Consider the following 15,381-nt stretch of genomic DNA (forward strand, 5'->3'; position numbering starts at 1 on the left):
AGGCGCGCGCACCGCATCGTAAAAAAACAATGAAATTCCCCCGTTATAGTTAGTGCAGGCAACTATAACTCACGCGACCGCAATCCTCTGCTGATGACGTCAGATATTACATCACTGATTACATATGTGTCTTTCTGAAAAATAAATATTTGTAATATATGTATAGCTAAAGATTAATGGAAGAAGACATGGGTAAATAGGTGTCTAAATACAGTGATGTAATATCTGACGTCATCAGCAGAGGATTGCGGTCGCGTGAGTTATAGTTGCCTGCACTAACTATAATGGGGGAATTTCATTGGTTTTTTACCAGGGAAATGTCCAGCTAACTATAACATGTGTGAAACCTATGGTTTTTTAAGTGAATGTGCAAGGTTTTTTAAATGCTAATTCCTAACTATAATGTGTGTGAAACCTATGGTTTTTTAAGTGAATATATATATATATATATACATATATGTTGTGTAATTCGTCACCATCTTCCACGTCGCTCAGGAAAAGACGAACACAGACCCAGGTATCAGTGCAAGAATTTTATTTTTATTTTTCACCCAGCACTGCCGCCATTACGCGTTTCGGCCTCACAGAGGCCTTGATCACATGACATGTGAGGAAAACAGCCACATTCTTAAAGTGCCAGTGCATAATCACGTGATGAATACTAAATGAAGAATCATAGAGATAGAAACACATTCTCAATATTCACTCATTGTCGGTGTATTTTTTGAGCATTGAATTATTTTTTTTTTTTTAAATCTTCAATAGTAAATAAACATAATGAACAATCTTTAAAAAAAAAAAAAATTTGTGCCTGACTGTAGAAGTAATGTTGCAAATACAGGGCGATGACGTTACTCGGTTGTTAAAAGAACTACATTTAAATATACAAATAAATATAAGTATATAAATAAATATTCCTATTGGTGTCATAAAAATGATAAAAGAATAAAACCCCAGTGGGTGTATTCAAAAATGTCATTCCCATAGATATTATTCAAATTTAAAGTCTAAAGAGAATAATAAATAGTTCACAAACCTTATTTACATAACTCCCTGCCTTCTTATAATGCTTTTAAACACACTTAAGACTTTATATGTTGAATCATCAGTAACAATGGTAAAATACCAAAACAACCTCATATGATGTTATTTCTAAAGTGCTGGTGCTTTCAACCTATATGCCTTAATAGATTATGATTGAGCTGCTTCTAAAAAAAGGTGCTTGTGCAAATTTAAAGTGCTACCCAATGTTGCAATAATCATAAGAAAAATAGTATTCATTAAAAGGAGGAGGCTGAAAATGACACTACTTAGTACCGTCTGTCATTTTTCTTCTTAAATTTTAATTTTATCAATAGCAGTTCCCAGCATCAATTTCATAAACAATTATAGAAATCCTCATTAGCGTTCAGACCATTTGGTGACTTGATATCTAATTCAAGGATATATCGGGTTTCAAGTTTGCGCAGCAAGGCTTCACAATTGCCACCTCTTCTGAGTGGCAATACACAGTCTATCGCAAAATATTTCAAATGTTCAATAGCATTGCCATGACTCTCTTTGAAATGTCTGGCGACTGGATATGCGGGATCGCTGTTGGAAATCGCTCTAATGTGCGGGAGTATCCTCTTGTGAACCTGCAACTTGGTGCTGCCAACGTATTGCAGGCCACAGGGACACTTCAGCACATAGACAGCGAACTCCGTTTTGCACGTTAGTAATTTTGTGATACTCCTCTCTTTCATATGGAAGGGAGTCCTGTATGATGTTGTGCTAACACCTTGTTTGCATGCTTTGCAGTCAGTACAACGAATGAAACCCTTCCTAGAATTTAGCCATGTTTTAGTAGAAATTATCTCTGGGCTGCTTTTGACCAAGTCGCTCGACATGGATCTTGCTTTTCTGAATGTGATATTGGGGACCAATGTAGTTTGCTCTCGAATAACAGGGTCATTACGAATGAGATTCCAATTATGTCTGATCATTTTTCGGATTGTGCGATGTTGTCGATTATAAATTAATATCAATCTGGTTGGTTCTACAGATTGATTGATAACGATGGTTGAGGCAACCTGAGTATTTTTTAGGCCATCCATCATAGAAATATGATTGGCTCTCATGGTTGCCCGATCAATATCATTTGCTGCATAGCCTCTAGCTAGAAATCTTTTTCTGCTTTCATTTTGTGCCAACAGACATTCCTCATGCTGGCTACAGATCCGTCTGATGCGCAGCATTTCCCCATAGGGAATACAGCGAATCAGATGGCCTGGGTGATGGCTAGAAGCATGAAGTATAGAGTTCCCAGCAGGGGGCTTTCTGTGAAGCCTGGTTTGTAATTGACCCTCACAGATATATACCTCTACGTCAAGGAATGTAATGATTTCCTTACTTATGTTGGCTGTGAATTCCAAATTGAGGGTATTGACATTGATCTGATCTATAAAATGCATGGCCTGTACTTCAGTACCTTTCCAAATTATAAAAAGGTCATCAATGAATCGGTACCAACAAATTACATGAGTATCCAGTATTTCAGAGAAAGTTGATCTGAGGGCCTGCTCCTCCCACAGTCCCATATGCAAACACGCATAACTGGGAGAGAAGCAAGCCCCCATCGCAACACCTCTGACCTGCTGATATATTTGATTTTGAAACATAAAGAAGTTATTGTGCAAGCAGGTATGGATCATAGTTACCAGCATTTTGTTATGATTACTCATGTGGATGGATTTAGTGCCAAGGTAATGTTCCACTGCCTTTATACCATCTAGATGGTGAATACTGGTATAAAGGCTAGTGACATCAAGTGTGATCAATAGACATTCCAGGTCCCATTTGATGTCTTTGATTTTGTTCAGGAAATCACTAGTATCACGGATATATGATGGGAGCTGTTTGACATGCTCCTGTAGAAAAAACTCTACATATCTAGAAGTATTCTCAGTGATACTATTCCTAGCAGAGATAATGGGTCTGCCTAAAAGTCTTTCTAGACTCTTGTGCACTTTGGGGATGAAGTACATGGCCGGATGATCATTTTTAAGCAATTTAAGTTCGTCAATACTTATAAGACCCACACTTCTCCAAGCAGTCAATTTTAAATAGAAATCACACCACATTTGTTTGACTTTGCCAATCTTACTTCTCCTATAGCAGCTGTGATCATTAAGCTGACTCAATGCCTCTTCCAGATACAATTCTCTAGACCATAAAACAATGTTACCCCCCTTGTGTGCCTGGCGTACAATAATACTGCCATTGGATTGAAGCTTCTTAATAAGTTGGGAATAATACTTGTTCTGGTGTGTATATCTGCGTCTAGAGTAACCAATGGATTTATACAATCGCTTCAATTCAATTGTAATCAATTCAGAAAATGTATCAATATTGTCATGAAGCATGATGGGAGTAAAAGTAGATTTTGCCTTAAAATGCTGCCAGTCATATTCAATGTAATTCGTTCTTTATTGATATCACCATTACTTTCTTCTGCCAGATCATAAAGGCTTTGTAACGCTCCCAGATCATTGGCACTCAAATCAGATGTTACTTGTAAAGTCGTCTTAGGTTGCCTATCTCGCTGATATTTGTTGAGCGCATGATATTTGCATAATTTCATTTTTCGAGTGAATTTGTAAATATCAATCCGCGTCTGGGCATAATTGAAGTCGCTGGCTGCACTATAAGTCAAACCTAGTGATAAAATCTCAGTTTCAATGGTACTTAATGGTGTTGATGTAAGGTTAATGACTGTTTGGGGATCGTTCGATCCTATACCGTAATCCTTTATTTGCGGTTCCATCGTTAGTTCTTCTTGTATGCCATTTTTTTGTTGCTGCTTTGCTTGCCGCCATTTATTGCTGAGTCGTCGTTCACGGCGTTTCGCATTTGCTCGCTGGGCTTGTTTACATTTCCCATGCGTGGCCGTAGAGTTGACCGTTGATCCTGGCGTAAATAATCTACTTCTTGTGCCAGGGATGGTCGTGGAAAACCCAACCTCGATGCTAGACGTTGTTGTTCGTTATCCGACTCACTGTCTACTGCTGAACTGAGATCGGATACCGAAGATGTTGGTTCCAAAGCATCTCTTTCACAAGCTTGAGAAATTGTGACTGAATGTTGATTTGGGGTCCTTAAAGAGTCAAACTTTTTAGCAAAAGTGAAAATTTGCCCATTTTGATAGTCTAGTTTGTCCCTTTGAAATTTGAACGCTTTTAGTTTTTTAATTATTTCCTCCTCTTTCTTTAGGCGACTGAGCATTTCTTCACGATATCTTTTGGCATTGTCAGATGGTTCCATTTTGTCGATCTCAGCATTCGTTTCCTCAATTTTTATCTGTAACGCTGCCCAATCGCTCTCAGCATATTTGATTAAGATTCTCACAAGTCGACCAGATGAATCCAGGCTGCTTTCCGCCCATTCGCTGAGCATATTAGGGTCAGGATGTTCGTAACTCGGTACTAACATTATACGCAGTCCTCTAGGTATCCGTCCTACTTCTAAATACCTACATAATGATCGGTGCTCCCACCACTTTGCCTGCTCTGTACGCATAAGTTTCTCCAATTTTTTAAATAGCACCTTTAGTGGGGGGGTGCCAGTTGCTGTTACTGTTGCCAGCGATGTTTGCGGAAGTTCACCAGCCGGTGAATCTTCAAACATTACATTCGCCGCCTCCTCACGGCTTCTCAACATGTCAGCGGCCATTGTGCTTAATTTAGGGTGTAATATCGAATTGCGAGCAATCACCTCCGATAAAATATCACGGGCTTCGCTCATGCACACTCCTTCACCAGACCATACGTTTATCCCTCTTTTACCTCAGCGAGTTCCTATGAAGCACTAAATTGGCCGTCGACAAGCGAATCCTGCAGGACATTCGGGCTATAACTAACAATGATCAAAATTACCCGGTGGCCAGGCATTTTTAAACCACGCATAACAGCAATCCAAGACATTTTTAAAATATTATCTCATTGAAGCTATCGCCATCACGAAAAGAAGTGGTGATAGGGAAGCAAAGTTGGGACGCCTGGAAACCAGTTTCATACTGGAGTTCGATTCTAAGCATACAGGTGGCCTCAACACCACAGAAGACCTTCATACCTTTCTATAATATGGATAATATTTTTTATCTTTGTTGGATAGGGTCACTTGTAATCTGCAGTAGTCAATGAATTGGTCACTCTGGTCTTTTTGTATGTTAGGATAGCACATTTTATGGGGCATTTATTAATATTTATGTGCATGTTTATTTATTGACGTTGTCTTAAGGATTGGCCTAGGACATATGGTTTTATCTTGTGTCATTTTTCTAATCATTGAAACAAGGTTTTATGGTCAAATCAAATTATGAATATATTTATCGAGGATTTTTCTGAATCACACTGTTACATATTATGAAATCTGTTGCTTAGAAATGTTGGCAGTAGAACAACGGACACATGATATTTGAATATATGGTCTCTAAATATTTGCACATCCAAAGCCCTTAGATCCCCAGCATTTATGCACTTTATGATATTTAGGCACTCTTGTAAATATGTACTGTAGCACTATAGCACTGATTCACTTTATATAAAAGGAAATCAGTGGGCTTTATGTACTGTAGGGTCAGCAAATAATGAAACCCGCAGAATATATCAGGAAGTTCCTATCGAATGGAATTAGGCATTATATATAATTTTTTGTAATACTGTATATATCCTTGACTTTATGGAAATCCGGCGACTCTTTGGTGCTCCCCCCCCTGTCAGGACGCTACGCTGTTGAACGGGGGCAGGCTGCAGACACCTATTTCCACGGGACTGCGAGGACCACGGAGCACTGCGCTCCCTTGATTGTGCTCACCTGGCTCCTCTTCCCACCCTGGACTCCACCTCAAACGCTGCGCCTCGTGGCCCCCGCTGCGCGGGAGCCGCTCGCTGGCTTGAACCTTTAAAACCCGGCTGGAGCTCATCGTGTGTGCGACTCTTTGGTGCTCCCCCCCCTGTCAGGACGCCACGCTGTTGAACGGGGGCAGGCTGCAGACACCTATTTCCACGGGACTGCGAGGACCACGGAGCACTGCGCTCCCTTGATTGTGCTCACCTGGCTCCTCTTCCCACCCTGGACTCCACCTCAAACGCTGCGCCTCGCTGCCCCCGCTGCGCGGGAGCCGCTCGCTGGCTTGAACCTTTAAAACCCGGCTGGAGCTCATCGTGTGTGCGACTCTTTGGTGCTCCCCCCCCTGTCAGGACGCTACGCTGTTGAACGGGGGCAGGCTGCAGACACCTATTTCCACGGGACTGCGAGGACCACGGAGCACTGCGCTCCCTTGATTGTGCTCACCTGGCTCCTCTTCCCGCTCACGCCCCAGTCTCCGCCCCTAGCTTATAACCACACTGGGTCCAGCGCGCGGTACGAGGCCCGGGGCGAAGACCGGGCTAAGAGCGGGCCGTTTGTGGCCGTTCGTGGACGGAAGTAGACGGGACGGGCCAGTACCCTTTATTGTGGCTCCTGTTTATATTCTTTACCATTTTGTCTATAATTCTAGCTTACCTGTTTTAGATCCTATACCCACTTTCCACCTGTTGTATACAGTGATGTCGTCCCTGAGGTCAGGTAGGAAGTTAGCACAGAGTAGTGCTGGGGGTTGTGTCTCGGGGACCTTAGATAATTTTATCACTAGAGCTGCCCGGATTCTTGAACGTGAAATAGATCTAACAGAAAAAAGACTGTCCCTTGATTTGTCTTCTAAAAGATCATCTCTGGGCAGCCTTATGACAGTTTCTTCTCCTGTCTCTAGGCCCCCACAACCCATTTCTGACCTTTCCGATCATATTGAGCTTGGTTCAGATACCTGCCCAGTAACAGGTCTATTGGTTAATCCCCTAGTTACAACATCTGGCTCTTCCCCCCCTGGTTCGCTCTCTACTGCTTTAGATATTCATTTACAGCCCCCTACTGATTTGCCTGGTTCCACAATCTCGACTGTGGGTGTCCTGCCACAGTCAACCCAGGGGACGAATACACGCAGGGAAGTGCATTCTAAGGGCAATCCTGTCAGCAATATTAAAGTGCCTACAATCCCTAATCCCTGTCCCGCCTCCAACTCCCTGGCGCAACACGTCACTTTTGCCGCTGACGTGAGTCCCGTGCCTATTTCTCGTCCTGTATCCTCGTCCACTATACCTTTATCGTCAGTTGACAATGCTGAGCTCCTGGAGCAGTTGTTTAAGTCTTTCTTCACACCATTATATGAGAAAGTTATTCGACTCTCTCATTCTGTTGAAAAACTAGAGACTATGATGTATGCCAACCTGGTAATAACTGAGAAGCTCTCAGCTTCTCTACCGTCATCTGGGCCCGTAATACCTCCTGATTTAACCGCTGTGGTCGAGGTCGCCCCCAATGATGCCACCCCATTGATTGGAGCTCCCTCTGACCCCTCAGTCCCCAACGTTCCTCCCATAATCACTTCTCATCAGCCAGTTTGTATCACTTCCCATCACGCTTCAGATAGTAATACAAACACTAATCGAAACCATCTTACCATTAGGCACTCTCTAGTCGAGGGTGCTTGTTCATTACCCGAACTTCCTCGTATCAACCTCCCGCCTGAGTCTCATCCTTATACTGCCATTCTGGTGGGCGTTCCAAGTCTTTCGCAGGATAAGGCTGAGTCCCACAGCGAGTTAAAAAATAAGGTTATCCACTGGTTAAATCGTAACAGGCCACTGCCCGCTCCATCTTGCGCAGAAATTTTGATTGTTCGCAGGGTGTGTTGGCTGGGCAGTGGGGCCAAGAGAGTAGAGGGGGATTGTGTGCTTGTTAATTTCCGAGACCCTAGGGTGGTGAGTTATCTATGTTCCCATCCTAACATCTCGGGTGCCTCTGGAATCTTTGTTACAGATCTGTCATATTTTTATCCCCCGCACTTTTTCCACAGCCCAATGCTGGGTCACTCGGTTGGGAGAGGGTTACCAGGGGTCCTCGTAGAGTGCAGGGCTTGGACTTCCATCTCCCCCTATCTAACCCATATGCCCCGCTGAGTGATTTGGAGGGGGTTGATTGACCATTTTGTAACCAACGCCCCGTGTCTCATAGGTCCAGTGGCCGGGGCATGCCTGGACGATCTTACACGGTTCAGAGACCCTCACTCCCTGGTTTTTCCCGTGTCCCCCAGCATGTTCATGTTTATAACCCCCGCGTTCCATCTGTAGATCTGGAGTGTCCCAATTCACCTCTCTCATGTGCTCCCAATACCACTACCCTTATATGCACAGATGTGGCCTCCGATGTTGGTGGGTTGCTCTTAGTTACTTCTCCTCCCGCACATACTGCTTCTTGTATCCCTGTGATCAAGACAACGGTCTCTGACAGTGCTGAATTCCCTCCCGTGTCCCCAATTCCGTCATGCACTCCAATTCCCTTGGCTTCCTTCAGTTCCCCTGACCTCACTTTGGCTTCATGGAACATTGCGGGACTTCGTAGCAAACTAATTAACGAGGATTGGTCCGCCTGGGTCTCTACCCATGACATCCTGGCTTTCCAGGAAACATGGGCTGTTGACCCTATTTGTTATCTTGGGTACGTGAACTTTTTCAAGGGGGCAATTAGTAACCCTACGGGCCGTCCCTCCGGTGGTCTCTGTTTCTGGGTTAGGCAAACCCTGAAGTACAGCCTAACCGAACTGACTATTGACAATCCTGACCTTTTGATCATCTCTCTACAGAGTACCGATGAACCCCTAACATTGTTAATAAATGTTTACAATCGGGGCCTTCCAGGAGGTCGTGGAACCAACACATTCCTACAACTGGATGAGTTCCTGGAGACAGTTGACCCTAGTACCAACATTATAATTTTAGGTGATCTCAACTGCTGTTTCGAGCCACTGTACTCCGAATGCGACTCTTTGACCACGGAAGTTGATATTATCTGGAATATACCTCTCCTCGCCCTCACTCCTATCAAGCGATGGAGTGAATTCGCTGTTCAGTGGACGAGTTTATGCTTGGAACGCGGTTTCAGGGCAGCCAATGGACGAACCCCCTCGGATTCGTCTGGCAAAGTGACCTTCTCCGATGGTCGAGGCCGTAGTAGCCGAATTGACTATGCCCTAATAAAAGTGGAGTACTGGCACACCCTGGGTGACATGATGATCTGTGAGCGAATTGAGAGTGACCATAACCCCTTGGTTCTGACACTCTTGCTCAGTCCCCAGTTTAGAAACACCCAAACTGAGATATCGACTGCTAATGCCCTTTTAACTAACAATCAACGTACAGTGCGATGGGAAAAGGTTGCTCTTGATAGTGCTATACTCTCTGAGATTGGCGATAAAGTCTCCTCAGCGACGGCAGCTTTACAGTCCCTCAGGCTCGACAATGGTGACATTGTCGATGCTACAAATATACACATCAATCTGTTCTTGGACCTAAAATCCATCTTTTCAAAACCCTGCAAGGCCATGTCTTCTAAGATCCCCAAACAGAGCTCCTGGTATAATAAGAACTGCCGAGATTCATATAATGCTTTGAAAGCAGCTATTGCTACTATGGACCAGGCCACTATTAGATCTGCGAGAAAATTCTACACCAGGGCCAAAGTTCAGGCGAAGCGTGACTGGGATAACGATCACTGGAGTGACCTACTGGCAGCCAGTAAACTAAGGAACCTAACTCTGTTCTGGCATACCTTGAAGTGGGGCAACACATCAAACTCACAGGTTCCCTCTAATAATGTCTCTCCGGACAACTGGGTATCCCATTATGAATCCCAGTTTTCTGATGTTGATATGGCTGTTATACCCTCCGATCTAACAAGCCGGGACTCGATTACACCTTCTAACCTTGAGTTTGATGTCGAAGAGGTCTAGATGGCATTATCGAGGGTTCCTAGTGGTAAGGCTCCAGGTATCGATTGTGTCCCTGCGGACCTTTTTAAATCCGATCCTGCTAACTGGGCCCCTTACATCGCCCTTCTGGCCAACGCACTAGTTAAGGGGGCCCCCATTCCCGACTCATGGAAGGGTGCAGAGATCTTGCCCATCTTTAAAAAAGGTGACCGCTCATGCCCGAGCAACTATCGCCCCGTTTGTCTTATTGACTCTGTCCAAAAAATTGTAGCAAGAATGATTTTGGTAAGGATCCAGCTCTGGGCTGAGCAGTACGACATCATCTCGCCCTTACAGGCAGGTTTCAGATCGTGCATTAGTACCATTGACCAGGCTTTTAAATTCCAACTAATTGTCTGGAAAACGGTTTATCTTTGCAATGGTACAATCTATGCAGCCTTTGTAGACCTTCGGTCCGCTTTTGATTTGGTCAATAGGACTAAACTTTGGGGTGAATTAACGGAGCTTGGGCTCTCCCCGGACCTTTTAAACATCATAATCCGGTTACATGATAACAACTTCGCCCAAGTTCGCTGGGGTAACCAAGGGCAGGTCACTGACAAATTCAATGTCAACAGAGGCGTCCGACAAGGGTGTGTCCTTGCACCTACATTATTTTTACTATTCATCAATAGAGTTGTCCAATATTTTTCCAACAAATCCACGGATGCCCCCATGTTAGGAGGGTCCAAGGTACCGCTGCTCATGTTTGCGGACGACACCCTACTCCTCTCGCAAACCTTGTCCGGGCTGCAGTCGGCTCTGAATTTATTTTCTTCTTTCTGCTCCGACTGCGACCTGTCAGTTAACATCTCAAAAACCAAATATATGGTTTTTAACAAAGGGAAACCTGTGAGGGGTCAGGTGTCCATGGATAGCGGTGTTCTGGAACGTACAAATGTTATGACCTACTTGGGCGTAATGTTTGAAAATAAGTTGAACTGGGGACCTCAAATCGACGTTCTTTCTCTTAAATTTGCCCAACTATCGGGCTGTCTGATCAAGGAACAAAAACAATCCCAGTCAAAAATGATAGGTCCTCCTATCAAAATATTCGAAGCTAGGATCAATTCAGCAATTTTATATGGTGCTGAATTATGGGGTTATACTGATCTTTCTTCCCTGGTTAGAGCCCAAAGCAAATTTTTTAGAAAGTTAACGGGACTCCTGAGCTCAACTCCAGTGAAACCACTTTTATTGGACCTTGGATGTTACTCGTTTGATGATATTGCCAGGTTTAAACCCCTGGCTTACTGGAGGAGGCTATGGACAGTCCCCGAATTGGGCCCCTTTGCTAAAGCTTTTTTGGATGTTCGCTGTATTTTGGGGGCGGGCGACCTCCCCTGGTGTAAGCATGTTAGTTCCTTATTGAACTCCATGGGTTTAGGTACTCTGTGGTCTGACCCAGCCAACTACTCCTTCCCCCCGAAAAAAAGCTTTAAGACCCTTTATTGGTCTATGATTTCCCAAAAGCACATTTTATCTGCTTCCCCAGAGTCCCTGACTGGCAAGTTCTTTGTATTCAAACAAACCCCTGTCCCTGAAGAATATTGGGATACCATCACCAGGCCTAGAGATAGGAAACTATATCACCAATTCAAGGTAGGTTCCTTACCCACCAATTCATTCACTAAAAAATGGAAGGGTGGCTTACGTGATACCTGTAGGTGGTGCTCGGATTGTGTCGATTCTGTCGGTCACATATTTTTTGCCTGCCCGGCATACCCTGCGCCTCGGGCTAAATGGCTTAAACCTCTATGCCAAAATATGGGCACCCGGCAGGATTTTGTAGCCCTTAACATTCTGCGTTTCGACACGAGTGAATGTGTTGTAATCGCTGTGGCTAAATTCCTTGGCTGGGTATGGATTATCCGTAACAGGTCTCAATAGTCGACTGGTGTGATGTTGTGTTTTCCCTCTCCCTTTCTAGTGTTTTAAGGTATATGTCCTTTTCCTGTTTTTTATGATACTGTATTTTTAAATTTTATGATTGTAAATGTCTTTCCTGATGAAATTTTATCGAAATAAAGACTATATGAAATGAAATGAAATGGAAATCCTGAAGATTGTGATTCCGAAGTTCTAAGTGAGAGAGCAAAACATGTACCTATGGTTGTATTTTAAAAATCTATTTCTTTATTCGTTTTCATTTCCACATTTATGAGGGGGCACCTTTTAAGTTCACTTTTATTCAGAATTTAGGACTAGGAATTGATTCATCTGAATGGGCATTCAAGCATTGATAACAAATACGTGGGACAGCAGGGAATGATATTTATGTCTGGTATATTGCTTTGAAATGCCATGGTATTTGATGCATATTTTGTACGGTATCTGCAATGTCATGTCTTTCCTAACTTAAAAGCATTTAAGCATGAAATGTACCTAAGTGACAAAATCTACTTTCTATATCCATGATTTATGTTAAGCACTGGCACTTTAAAAAGTGGTGATAAAACCTAAGTATTGTTATGTGATCAAGGCCGCTTTTTTGGCGGACACTCGTTATGAGAGACAATGGCAAAATAAAATAATTGCAGCACTTACCTGGGTCCATGCTCGTTCTTCCGAGGAGTTGGAATTGGTGAAGAGGTGTTAGGATATATATATGTATATATTACCTACTGGCGGTCGCCAGTAGGTAGTTGTAGTTAGGACCTAGTTACCATAGGAAAATCGCAACATTCTATTCCCAATAACTTTGGTGCATATTGATGAATCTTCGCAAAATTTTCAAAACTCGTGGGACACCCCGGGCCGCTCCTATCTTAAAAGGTTTGGGGTGATTCAGCAAGCGGGGACTGAGAAAAAAGGGGGGTCCCAAAACGTGTTTTCCCCACGCAATTTTCCATAGGAACCTTTAGTCGCAGCTACAGCCCGAACTGCTGAACGGAATTACACCAAATTTGGCAAAAAGGTAGCCTTGGTTCAGAGTCGTGCCTTTTAGTTAAATGGTGTAAATCCGTTCAGTAGTTTTTCAAATATTAATGGAAAAAGAAATATACATATTTGGGCAGAGCCGAACCACACACCTCATCGTTAGATCTGATTGTCTGTCAGCACTTCATCCAAGAAGTGTTGGCAGCCATCTTGGGACCAATATACATGATAGCACCTCATTAAAAAGAATTGCAGTTAATAGAAGGTTTTAAGACTTTAGTTACATTATAAATCATTTGTTGATGGTACCATACTCCTTTTAGGAATTTTGGTGTGTTCTAAGGTGATTTTACCATGTGAAACAGCCTTCTGCTGGGATATCATGAATCATGTTTGAGAAAAAAATATTTTCTCAAGCTTTTGCCACAGAGGTTTGGAAGGTGATCTATAAGCTAAACTGAGAGCCTATTTTCTGTAAATTCACATTATCTTTCTCAGTCATGTGAGAATGAAGTTTGACATTCTCAGTAAAAAATGTACATCCAACAAGGGCAGAGACTGTCAGTTGATTCCTTTGTGTTCTACTGCAGCTTCCCATAGTGTTCTAAAGAACAACTAGAGTGCTAACAGTCTTACTTATGACAAACGTATTGCACACCTGAAGCCATCTTGATTGGAATAAAGTGGTAACTCTTAAAACATTTAATTTAAAAAGGAACAAAATGAGGGGGTTCATTTTGCCATAGAAAGTATGATTAGTGCTGCAGAAAGAAACATTAGGGCACATTTTGAGTGACTTCTCAAATCCTCAATTCCCTGGTGAGCAGTAGCTTTACTACAGTGATCTAATGAGCAACTAGAGTGCTAACATTCAGAATTTATGGCAAATGTGTGACACATCTGAATGCCTTCTTGATGGAACCAAAGTAAAAAACTGAAAGTATTTCCTACTAAGGAGACTGCAGTAAATGAGGAAATTAGGAAACTTCATAACAAATAAGTCTTCCAAGATGGCCACCAGAGACAAAAGAGCCCAAATGTAGCACAAATATCATCCAGATGTAGCCCACGTATAGCTCAATGACAGGATGTCTCAGAGTGTTCTTAAGAACAACTAGAGCGCTTACTGTCTTACATATGACAAAAGTATGGCACACCTGAAGCCATCTTGATTGGAATAAACTGGTAACACTTTAAACATTTAATTTAAAAAGGAACACAATGAGGGGGTTTATTTTGCCATAGAAATTATGATTAGTGCTGAAGAAAGAAAAATTAGGGCATATTTTGAGTGACTTCTCAAATCCTCTTCTATTTCATGAAAAAATTCTGACATGCAGACTGAAACATGCACTTTTAATACCAGCAGCAGACGTCTGTGGTGAGCAGTAGCTTTACTGCAGTGATCTAATGAGCAAATAGAGTGCTAACATTCTGAATTTATGGCAAATGTGTGACATATCTGAATACCTCCTTGATGGAATCCAAGTAAACAACTGAAAGCATTTCCTACTGAGGAGACTGCAGTAAATGAGGAAATTAGGAAACTTCATAACAAATAAATCTCCCAAGATGGCCACCAGAGACAAAAGAGCCCAAATGTAGCACAAATATCACCCAGATGTAGCCCACATGTAGCCCAATGACAGAAGTGTGCAAAACACTTTTTATTTTTTGTGTTTTTGCAGTTTTATATAGTGCAGACTTGTCAGGTATTGGAGTGCTTTACATGAGCATTGGTTACATCACACAAAAACAAATTCATTTTGGTAGTAGACATGGGGAGATTAAGTGATTTGACCAGAATCACAGAATGTCGAGCTGAAGCAGAAACTCCAACCTGGTTCCCCAGTTGCAAAGTCTGCAGCTTTGGAAGTAACACCACATCCTCTCCCCTAAGTGCAACATTTAATCAAGTGGTCAACTGGATAAAAAAACATAAAGATAACAAATAATTTAAAAGTGCTTTGTCGCTATTTAAAAACTCAGAAAATATGTCCTCATTTTAGTTTTTTAGAGCACTAACCATAATGTTGATGCAAATAAGACCCTCTCATACATGTAGTTTCTAAAGGAAATGCTCTAGGTATTACAGTTTTGATTACATCAAGATGACGTCAGGCGTTCCACACTTTTGTAATAAGTATAGAATGTTAGCAATCTAGTTGTTCATTAGGATACTGTTGAGAGGCAGAGGCCAGCGGCACGGACTCTGAAAATTGAAGGCAGGTAGGAGGGTCAGAGGCAACAATTTGACCACACTGGGCAGGCAGGAAGGGCAGTGGCAGCACAACAGACTATGGAGGGCAGTGGAAAGGGGGGCAGGGGCAACAAACCAACAATACAGGACTGGCAAGAGAGGCTGTGGCAATATAATAGACCTCCTGTCTACAATCTCCTCTTTTTCAATGTAAGTCAAAAGGGAAAATCAATACCCCAGTTCTTTTTCAAAATCTCCCTCTTACCAAGTTCAAAATGTTAGCAAGTATGGTACATTGGATCATGGAAGGCAGGAGGAATTGGGGTAGGGACATGGACTCGGATAACAGAGGACAGGACAGGACAGGACAGGAGGGACATGGAGAGGTGCACCAAACTCACCTAACAGGGCAGGCATC

Source organism: Triturus cristatus, chromosome 6 (assembly GCF_964204655.1).
Source record: "Triturus cristatus chromosome 6, aTriCri1.1, whole genome shotgun sequence".
In the NCBI taxonomy this organism is placed as follows: domain Eukaryota; kingdom Metazoa; phylum Chordata; class Amphibia; order Caudata; family Salamandridae; genus Triturus; species Triturus cristatus.